Genomic DNA, 10,119 nt, shown 5'->3' with positions numbered 1-10,119 from the left:
GCTTGTTCATCTGTGCCATTAACAAAATAAAAAACACATCACCTAGACACGCCGCTCTCCAGGTAACGTATTGTATCAATTCCAAACATGTGGTCGATAAAATCTTTAAAGCACTTGTCCCAAATGCCAAGAATCACCACCACTTTTTACATTTGTCTAAAGTAAGGAAGTGTCAACTGCACGTGCATGAGATCTTCACACTAATTTTCTTAACCACTAAGGGCCCCTCAACCATGTGTTTTGGAATGATACAATATTTCACCCAGTGGAGGGGTGTGTCTCGCTGTTTTTTTATTGTCAGATATCACATCATGATATTGATGACGATTGTTGCAGAGATTCCACGTGAGCAGAGGCCGTCCATTGTTGGTTTTAATGTCTGTATGGGCATTGTTGCAAATACAATTAAGGAAAGAAATGACCATAGTTATGCTTTGAAAAAATAAAGTTCTGTTCCTGGCTCCTGATGAACATGAAGATGCTTTATATTCTTGTGGCAATATCAATTTGCATATTACTTCATGGAAAAAATGCCCCTCCCATTAATTTAATTATCCCACTGTAATGAAGAGTCCTTTGTCTTTTCTGTTCGACCCTGTCTCTCCCGTGGTGGTGCACCCATTTTGCAAGTGCAGAGATCCCATTCATCAGTTCTGCGAGTGCCCTCGTGTCCGATTATCCGTCACCGGCTTCCTCGTGTTTTCGACATCTCTCCTGCTGCTTCTCAGAATAGAGTGGGGGATTAAGATGAAGGGAGCTTTTTAACCTGATCCCAGGAGGTCCATCATCCCCTTCATTCCTCCTTTAAACCTTCCCATTCTCCACCCCTTCCAGCCCCCCTCCGTCCTTCAAACAGCCCCCTTCTCCACCCTTCCTTCGACCCCTTACGCTTCTCTTTCTCCTCCCCATTTCCTACAGTATCTTAACCTGATGGAGCCATCAAGGGAAATCGTTGTCCAGAAGATGCGCTGTGTGCTTCAGGGAGCCACCATCAGTCACAGACAGACGCACTAGTCAAGACGTGGACACGCACACTGTTGGGGCAGAAAGAAAAAATATGATCTGTGTACAGTGGTAAAAATACACTGTCAGCCTAATATTTCCGAATGACCTGCTGCTATAATGGTATAAAATTACAAAATGCAAGTAAGGAATTGAAGTCAGTTGATTTAATCTTTTAAAATTTCTGGAAGTAGTTTATGGCTACTAGATTAAGAAAACAATGTCTGTAGGCTACTACTGACTACTCTGATTTTCTACATTCTATAGCCTATTCCTGTTTTTTCTCACAACGTTCAGCAAAACATCTACCTAACTTTCATATGTAGTTGATCTACAGCCAAAAGGTCTTTTCCCAGTAGACGTTTTGACATGTGACTGCAGGAAAAACAGGTGTAATTATTACCATTAATGATGACTCTATGGCCCTATGAGGAGCCTCAGTAAGCCATGTCAGGGAGCCAGCATCCTGTGTACATGGTGCCTAAATGGTGTGAAGACACATTTAATTTCTTATATTCATTTCTTAATCATACCAATTAATTTCCTGCTATCACATGTCCAACTGCTGTGAAGAATTTAAAGTCTGCCAAGTCAAGAAAGGCAATATGAATACCAATGTCAGGACAAATGTTTAACGCAGTCAGTTTATACTGAACCTATGGAAAAGGGTTTTATTTAAGGCAGCTGTACTGTACGTTAATGGTCATGTATATGGCTGCAATGTATTCAAACCATCACTGAAAAATCCAAATTTTCTGTTAATCTCTAATCTAATCAAATTTTAACTGATTACATTTTTTTTAGTAATATGATTTTGCTTTAAAGAATGCTAGTTTTACAGCGTACAGGGCACTTCTGCTACAATCTGTCTGCTTTTTCCTGTGGAGCCACAACATTACACTAAAAGGCTTATAAACATATGTTCTGGGAAATAATGCAATAATATGATAACTCAAATTTATGGATTAGGATTAGTTTGAGGGTAAACATAAACTTTTAATAATAGGACAGTATTAACAAACACATATTGTATTTTGACACATGTATTTGATCGCACAGTGAAGGAATGAATTAATAAATGATTTAAATTGTGAGCAAACATGACTTTAAAAAAGTTAGACAGCTGCTCAAATATAAAGCTTTATATTAGATGGGTCTTTGCCTGAACGTCATTCAGTATAATCAACAACAATATGCTATGAATGCGCTGCAGGTGCTGTCCCTATTTATTCTAGTTGTCACCAGTTAGTTAAATATCATCACTTCATGTTATATCAAATCCCCAATGCTGAATAATACAGTTTGAATAAACGCAAACGGAAATTAAACGTTCCTAAACCAAAGCAGATAACTTAATCTGTGTGAGCTGAAGTATGATGGATGCTAGAGGAATCTGTCATTCAAAATTCTCAAAGCACTAAAGGAAATCACTGGTTGAATCTAACTGTACCTAGAACTTCAAATAACAACAACATGATAGCAGCATTACTGGGCTCCACCTCTCAGTGTCTGGTAATTCAGACGTGCCTCTCTAACTCTGACAATGCTTTATAATTATAATTTTATGTTAAGTGGAAGGCAAGATTTGATAGGCAGACTACAAAAGGGTTTTCTTGTTGGTGAATGAAAAACCTTCTACACAGAATAATTGTGGGGAAATGTCAGTTTGTGACAGTATGCAATGAAATCAGCAGCAATATTCTCACATTTAACCACCAAATGGGAACTTATTAATACATTCAGGGTGACAAACTAAAGACAATCTGGAATGTGTCTGTTACTCTAAATTTGGCACAGTAAATATAATAATATTGACTAGACATAGACATACAGTATTTTGTGAGCACATCCCACTGCACAGACAAACACACACTTCGACTGAACTGTCAACTCACAGTGATAGTGATGTTAAAATTTGGACTTTTTAAGCTGCACTTTGTACAGGTGTGATCTTTAGCTAGGATTTCTACATACATGGCAGAATTGTAAGATGATACTTTTGACATAAAGCTCCTTAACATTTTATTCAACCTGCATGAACACCCATGGCTGACTAGAGCTCCAAGGTTGTGTGCAATGATAATTCTTGCTGTATTTACTGCAACAAAACAGATTATTCTGCTCAACTTAATATCATCAAAGAATAACAAACCAAGTGTGCATAAATCACTCTGTGCCTTGCACAACTCATAGTACTTATACACAAACTACTTTACTTATGTTCCTCTGCCGCAGCTTAATTTTTAGCCAACAAAAAAATGTAACTTGTTGGGAAGTTCATTCTTCCACTATTGACACCATTTCTCCCCAAGAGATAAAACTACAGGCTTTAAAAGATGGGTACGATCTTTTTGTCCTAATACAAAACATGTCACAAAAGGTATTTGTATCTACTTATCTTTGGCAAATTATCTATTTTCACGAAGATCCCACAGAACTTGTAACTAGGAAAGAAAGCACTGCTTCTTTAGACAGTTTTAAATCGATGACCGGACAATAATTTAGTTCCATCTCTTCTTTGCAGTCAGGGGGCTGCATAAGGGAATCACAGTAAGATGGATGGTCCATTTCACTGAGATCATTGCTTTTCCTATTGATTGTCCAATGCAGGTCTAGCCTGAGTCCAGACATCATGCTGAAGAGACATATACATAGCACCAGAGGAATATAACATGCACTCACTGCCCCGTGTTCTCCCACACACATACACATGTTCATGCAATGGGTAGCTTCTGCCAAGAAAGCTGCTGAATCAAAAATGCATTTTAACTGAACTAATAGCCCTTAAGACTGTGTAGCTGCTTTTTTATGGTGGTGATTTCAGAGCTACTTAGCAATCTGTCTTGTTTCTCTTACTTTTTCTTGTGTAGCTCCCATGATTTAGTCTGCACTGCGTAAAAGTCGGGAGAGTGACAAACATCACTGCTTTGAGAATTAGGACACCCCCCCACCCCCAGATACTATCTCATACAAGCATGTTGCTTTTGTGTTCCTTTTTGTTCTGTCTAGAGGAAACGTTCTGCTACAGTGCCCACACAGTATTGAGTAAGCATCTGGAATGAGTCATAGCCCCTCTAATGGAAATCCATTTAGGTTGGTCTGAAGTATAAGTCTGCGCAGGGAAGCATATCGTCACGCTGAACCGAACCTCAGGCTATCTGTCAGCACAGGGAGGACAAGTAGACAAGATTCAAGGTGAAATGAAGTAAACAGTTCACAACAGTGGTATTATTTGTTAATTTTGGGACCAAACGAAAAGAGTCGAGCCGTCAGCAGCTCTGTGGTATACTTTGTTCAGTGTAGACAATATTCTCAGCACACGCACAATTATGCAGAAATTTTGAAAGAAATAATAGTTGTATTTGTTTGCAGTCAATAGTTTGCGTCGAGTCTGAAAACTGCAAAAAATCGGATCTGAATAAAAACCACCAAAATGAAGGAAGCAGAAAATGGAGCAGAATGCAGATCCACAGATCATTAATATTTACATATTGTATACTCCAAGCCAGGGAGAATTGGATTTTGAGGGCAGCCTTTTAGTGTAATGTATGCATTCTGGCTCTTGATTGTGACATTGCTGCAGCCTGAGAGGCAAAATGTGAATACATTTGAAGTGAATCTTCTAAGTGATACATGAAAGAAGGCCTATGAAGATCGGCCTCCCCGTGGTGCTGAGAGAAGTTGCGCTCCCCTGAAATGTTTGGGTTTTTTGAAATTGTATTTGGAAAACCTTTGCTTTTGAGACTGCTGTATTGTACTGAGTAAACTGTCCAGTGTTTTCTCTGCAGCAGCTGATGGTTCATGTAAAGCATAGCTGCTGACTTTAAAGGGCACTGAGTCTCTAAAAGCTCCTTTCAGAAATACCAGCACTGATAGTGTCATAAAAAATGTGACTGTTTTAACGCTTGTGGTTTCATAACCTTTCACAAGATATATGCAACTGCAACAAACAAAAGCAATCAAGTAAAACAGTGAAAGTGAAGGCAATTTATCTCCAGTTAATATTCCATTTTCTCAAGCAGAGGTGGTGGTAGTTTCCATATAAAAATGACACTACTGCTTAATGAGTAATCACTTACTTTATGCCTTTGTTTATCTGTCTCTTCAACTTTTATCATTTGGTTGTGTGTGTTCGTTAAACAGTTTTTATGATTTATTCACAAGCCTCTCTCAGCGACCAATTTATTTTAAAGTCCTTGTAGGTAATCCTGTCAGTGACTGGTGATGTGCGCTGAGACTCTTCCTTCCAAGGACAAAGTGACAATTAGATACATAGATTAGATATAGTCTATCCAGCAAAACTTCACTCTGAAATACTGAGGACAAACATTGAGGTCAGCACACATACAACATATTTTATTCAGAAGCAATTGTCAGGGCTCTCCCCATGAAAATTACAACACACCCCAAATTACTATTCACCACCAATGGAGAGTCAGACTTGATTATGCCATCTTCATACACTACCTATAGCAAAGACCTATTTTCCTTCGCACATTATCATGTACACCCCTGCCATTTGGATTGTTTTCATGTTTGTTTGTTTTTAAGTCAATGTTGGTTCTCTATTTGTAAGATAAATGTCTCGAACTTTGGCTGTTGTAGAAATGTAGATTTAGTGTTTTGTTGCAACAGCAACAAAGTACAAACAGGAGAGACCTTTCCAGCTGCATAGTAGCAGAGTATGTGGTGATGACACCTGGTTTATTGCTCTCCAGATGCTCTGCTCGAACACCAGGTCATTCAGAGTCACAGTGGGTCTGGCTTTTTGGCCACTGATTTGCCTGTGTCTTTCAAAGCCAAGAGTCATTACTGCAACTCGGTGCCTGTATCCTCAATTTACTCTAACAAGGCTCACACAGACCAACATAAACGTGTTGCTGTCTGTTAATATCAGGGAACACCTGCTGTCTACAAAAGCATCTGGCTTTGTTAATCTGCTGCTGCATTGTTCAAAGTATCTTTGAGACACTGACCGGAGGAGTTGGCAGGAAGAGATCACATTAATTAAATGAATCTGGAAAAAAAGAGGACTGCAGGCTCTTGCAGTTAGTTACAAACTAATGAGAGTGTAAAGTGTTTGTTTCTTCACTCCATAAGTTACATTGTGCGCGTTCTGTTTAGGAGAGGAGCAGTTCTGTGGCACTGGAACACACCATTGACTCTTCTATGTGTTGTAGATCCATTTAGCGGCCTGGTAGCTCAATGGGTAGAGCAGCAGGATGGGATCCAGAAGTCTGTAGGAGCAAATCCAGCCTACCCACCAGGTAGCATTGCTGAGTGAACCATGCAATGCTAGCTCCCCAGGTGCCCTCCTGTGGCTGCCCACTAAATTTTAATCTGCCAAATATTTGGTTAGGGATAGAGGTTAGGGTTCATCTCTGTCATCGAATACGATACAGGTTTGTGTTGGGTTCTGTCACCACACTCTCAGGCTCGGGTTGGGTTTCCACAGAAATATGCTGCTCGATCCACACTCTACTGTAGACATGCTTGCTTTCTCAAACTTACACAAAATTCATTTTGTTGCCATTGGATATTAGTTGGTGAAGCAACTGTGAAGACGTGGTGCTCTGAGACTTGGACAATTAAATGGGTCTTGCTGATGAAATCTGATGAAATTGCCCAAGGCAGTTAGGACAGCTGCTGTAGCTTAACCTGAGCAGACACAATGCAGGTGCAAGGCCAGGTCATGCTGCCAACTACCTGCTCTTTGGTTGGGAGCGGACAAGTTTCAAGAACGTTTCAAAGGGTCATTAGGTTTATAGGACTGGTGCAGCTTGGATAGATGAGGGATAAAACCCAATGAGGAGTAAGTTCAAAGATTGTAATGAATGACCCAGAGCTCAAAGAACCACACACTACGAGGCGCATCTTCAAAACGTAGTTAAATAACCAGCTGCTGGGTGGCTATGCTTCAATGCTGTTGCTATGGTTACCTAGAGCAGCAGTGATTTAGACCAGCAAACAGGTTATAGGTGTGTGGTTGTGCATTACTTCACAGTGGATTCCCACCTTCCAGGTAATCAGAATCCAGATTTTTCTGTGGCCATGGTATAAACAGGAAGATCTGCGGTTGCGTCTGTACCATGGATGTTTTATTGAATATTGTAAGTTTGTACCTCTTAAAACATCCATAGTATGTTCAAACTGTAAACTAAGCAGCTTCCGCAGTTTAAAGGTCCAGTGGGATATGGCTAAAGTCAGGGGTTTCTGTTCATCCATATTGATTTGTGGTAGCATGAAGTATTTTACAGCTGTTTCTCCCTGTTTTCTTTCTTTATGCTAACTTAATCTAATGGTACTTATCTTCTTATGTAACTCTCAGCATGAAGGTGATTATCACATGCTGCATAACTTGTTAATGGCATGGAATCAACTCAGTTATCTATAATATAGCATCTGACCTACTTTACACTACCACACTAATGGAGGGAAAAGTAGGGAAAGTGATGGACGCAGCCGATAAGCCGCAGGCTATCAATCAAGTCCTGCTGATTCTGAATGCGGCCCACTGTGTGTTGTGCTCTGGCCCCGGGTTAAGGAGGAAAAGTCAGCTATTTCTTGCTGTCTCAGTGTAGGAATCAGCAAGTTAATCACCAAGATCCACAGTCTCTTTCCTGCAGGCCCAGAGCTCTGTCGGCCTCTTCCGTGTTGTGTCTGAGGGGAGAGTCAGGCAGGACACCGGCTGAAGCTGCATAATAAGGCTACACAAATAAAATTAGAATGCTGCAGTAAAAGGCATTTAGCCTCACTTGCTTGTCTCCCCACCTCCTTACTACAACCTGCTGTTTAGCGCCAGTTCTCAATATCATGAAAAATTATTGGTTTAAGTGATTTCTGATATCCAAAACCAGGCTGCAACAACATGATTGACCACAGACTCAATAGGTCACCGTGTTATCCACTACAGCTCTCCTGAAAGCGATTGATTGTACTGTTTAGCTATCACAAACCTGATAACAGTGATTGCACTGCTTTCCAACCCACCACAACCATATCTGACTCAAGCGCACAGATGGTGGAGGATGAGCTGTGCATTTTAGATTGTATCCCATCAGCAGCAGACTTCTCACTCAAATAAATGATCTTCTTATTCATTCATTCAACCTCGAAGGAAATGAGCTACAGAGACAGTAAGAGCAGGAACGAGCGTAATAATGAAGCTCTGACTGATATTACAAGCACACAGAACTACTACTGTCACAGTGACTTAGCAGTGTCCCAAAGTTACAGGAGTGCTTCTCTACCATCTAGTGGTGACTGAATTTTAGCACCTAGACACACGAGTGGAAAGCAAAGGAACCTGACAAAAGGGAATATTTTACAAATAGGCAGGATAAAATCTGTTCAATCTACTCACGCAACACATCACCTGTTGCACTCTGTACCATCTGGAAGGTGCAATTATATCACTGCCATCCAAACCAAACCGGTAAAACAGAATTCTCTCTACTGCTAAACAACAATGAAATCAGTTTACCACAGTAGGTGTAAATAATATCATCATAGTGTCATCGTAATACAATATTTGCTGTATGTATTTCCTGCATGGGCTCAGGAACACTTGCAGAAATCACTGTCTGTGAACAGAGTTCGCTGTACAATCCATCAATGTAAGTTAAAGCTGTATCATGCTAAGAAGAAGCCATTTTTGAACACGATCCAGAAATGCCGTTATGTTTTCTGACCAAAGCTAAAAATGGAAAACTGTTCTATGGTCAGATGAATCACAATTTAAATTCTTTTTGGAAAGATGGATTAAAAAGGAGAGGGACCATCCAGCTTGTTATCAGTGGCCAGTTCAAAAGCCTGCATCTCTGATGGTGTGGGCAGCTTACACATCTGGAAAGACAGCATCAATGCTGAAAAGAACCTAGAGCTTTTAGAGCAACATATGCTCCCATTTAGACAAAGTCTCTTTCAGGGAAGGTCTTGCACATTTCAGCAAGACAATACTAAACCACATTGTGCATCCATCATAACAGCACGGCTTCACACGGGGAGAGTCTGGTCTCCTCACTTCCCAGATGTTTACAGGCAGTTGCTAAAAGAAGATGGGATGCTACACACAGGTAAACATCACCCTCTTCCAACTTTTTTGAGATGTGTTGCTGCCATCAGATTCAAAATGAGATAATATTTTCTATGAAATGGTAAAATTTCTCAGTTTCATCGTCTGATATGTGTTTTATGTTCTATTGTGAATAAAATATGGTTTAATGAGATCTTTTTTGAAATTAGGGTTGTAAACCACCGATATAATGTAGTACATGTAGGCACTAGAATATGTTGAATTCACCACAACTTTATAATAATAAAGTAATAGACAAATAATAAAACGTTATAGAGACATTTGTAATTTAAATTTAAAAGCTAATTTGAATGATCTGAATTCAATAATTATACTTTGTAACTTCTCAAAACCTATAGATGCCCTGAAGTAGTTTCAACTGTAATCACACAGAAAGGCAGTTGGCAGAACAGTGAGCACATTGTCAGTTGTGCTGCCCCATTTTCTCTAATTGTTTCATAGGATCAAAGTGCAAAAAAGGCCAGTGTTGAGTTCTCCTGTTTGTGAGTGGCAGGGCTGAACAAACAACTGACAGCTAAATGTTTTAGCAAACACCACCACCTACTGGACAGGAGCAGAAATACTTACAAACTTCTGTATAGTATATCCAAAGATTGAATCATGTCAACTGGACTTCTTGTTCTCGCTTAGAAACGCTTCTTAAACGCTACTTATCCAAGCAGCTGCTTCAGTCTGAATAAAGTGGCTGGAGAACCCAGTTATATCCTCGAGTAGCCTTTGTTCCACACTGGCCTGAATAGGCGCGTTAAGGTGGGAGGTGGGTTAGAGTGGAGTCATCAAGATGTAACAATTACGACCCAACTTAGACCCCAAAGATGGGGGTCGTTAGGTGTGGCCCTCTTGGTGGACGTCTGAAGTGGTCTTAATCTTCCTGGGGGTTGTGCCTGAGGCCTCCCCCTCTGATGAAAGAAGGATTCTGCATGTGAACATAAATGGCTTCACAGAACTCTCTCTCATACCATCTGTCTTGTCTTTTCAAAATGTGTACACTGCTGATTCTGGTCCTGAGTTTTTGCTTTTCC

The sequence above is a fragment of the Channa argus genome, chromosome 2, assembly GCF_033026475.1.
Source record: "Channa argus isolate prfri chromosome 2, Channa argus male v1.0, whole genome shotgun sequence".
NCBI lineage: Eukaryota > Metazoa > Chordata > Actinopteri > Anabantiformes > Channidae > Channa > Channa argus.
The sequence above is the reverse complement of the archived record's forward strand: the minus strand, read 5'-3'. Positions refer to the sequence as shown.